The sequence below is a fragment of the Corvus brachyrhynchos genome, unplaced genomic scaffold, assembly GCF_000691975.1.
Source record: "Corvus brachyrhynchos isolate BGI_N302 unplaced genomic scaffold, ASM69197v1 scaffold350, whole genome shotgun sequence".
Lineage (NCBI taxonomy): Eukaryota > Metazoa > Chordata > Aves > Passeriformes > Corvidae > Corvus > Corvus brachyrhynchos.
The window spans coordinates 9058-10814 of record NW_008235638.1 but is presented as its reverse complement, the minus strand read 5'-3'; positions in this window follow the sequence as shown (position 1 = coordinate 10814).

Sequence of the window (1757 nt, the reverse complement as noted above, 5' to 3'; positions counted from 1 at the left end):
GTGCCAGCCCCGGTGCTGGCCCGTCCCGAGCCGCGCTGCGCCCCCAAATATTCCTACACCTACTCTTCCCAATGGACTCATCCCTGCAATTCCTACCGCTCCGGGAAGCGCTGGACGTACTGAGCTCGGGGCCGTGCGAAGAAGCAGCAAAGGAAATTCTAGATAAATTCCAGTTGTTATTTGGGGTGGAGCTGCAGCAGCGGGCCCGGGGCTGCTCCGGCTCCTCCTGAGGAGCTGCAGGAGCTCAGCCCCCGGGAAAGGCAGGCTCGTGTGGCCATTCCTCGTTTTTCCTTTAGTTTAGAGCTGTTCTCCCGCAGCTTTCCAGCGTAGTCATCCGCTTTCCGTGGTGCTTTGGCTTATCCCGGATTTTTTACTGGCACTGAGCTTAGAGAGGTGACTTAAAATGCTCGGAATTGCACAGGGCGACGCTGCCAAAAGGGAAATTCCCAGTTTTGACAGGCGGCATCACTCGGATGCTGGTGATTTGCCAGAGCCTCACTGAACCCCTGGAACGATGCTCTTTGTATCCTGTACAGTTTTGTTCCACAATTGTAGGAAAGCTTCTCTTTCCAAATAAATTTTTCTGTACCAAAATACATTTTCTGGTTTCCTTTATCACATAAAAAAAGGGGAGGTTTGGGTGGATATCAGGGAAAGGTTCTTCCCCCAGTGGGTGGTGGGGCACTGAACAAGCTCCCCAGGGAATGGGCACAGCCCCAAGGCTGTCTGAGCTCCAGGAGCGTTTGGACAATGCTCCCAGGGACATTCTGGGATTTGGGGATGTCTCTGCAGGGCCAGGAACCGGACTTTGATGATTCTTGTGGGTCCCTTCCAGCTCAGGACATTTTTTAATTCTATGATAATAAATCCCCGCATTCTATGATAATAATTTCCCTGTTCTTCTATTTTCAGTTGAACCTACACTGTTGTTTATCCTCATTTATAGACATTCCATGTTTCTTCTTGGAGTTCAAATGTCACGAAATCCCAGGAACACTTCTTATACATTAAATGTGTGCTGAGCATTTGACACTCCCCGGGCCCCTCCTGAACCCCTGGCAGTGGCTGCTTTTATAGCAGGTCCTGAAAGGGCTCAGGTGATGCTTAGCCCTTGATTTACCACCTCCATCTCAGGACAGGGCAAATTTCCATCCCTTTTTCCCAAGCCCAAAGCGAGACGTGGATTTGTGGGTGGAGGAATGTGCAGCCCACACACGGATCCCACCTACCTGAGGCCACAGCCCGAGCTCCAGCCTCGCGCAGCTCGAAAGACTTTTCTGGGAGAATTTCAGAGCTGCCACGAGGGGTTTTAGCAAAAGAATTCCCTTCTCAGGAGGTTTAACAAGGCCATGGAGCTGCACTGGGATTGGGGAGACCCCCAGGATGGATCCAGGCTGGGGAAAAGCAGCTGGAGCAGCCCTGGGAGAAGGATTTAGGGGTGTCCTGGGCTGAGCCCCAGCGTGGGCAGCAGGGGAGGGGGGGAATTCTGCCCCACGCGGGTGTCCCCCCCCCTGCAGAGCTGCCCCAGCCCTGGGGCCCGGCACAGGGAGGACGTGGAGCTGCTGGAGAGAGCCCAGAGGAGGCTCCACGATGGGATCTGAGGGATGGAGCAGCTCTGCTGGGAGGAAAGGCTGGAAGAGCTGGGATTGCTCAGCTTTGGGAAGAGACCAGGGGTGACCCAACTGTGGCCTTGCAGGACCTGAAGGGGCTACAAGGAACATGGGGAGAGACTTTCCCCAAAGGATGGAGTGCCAGGA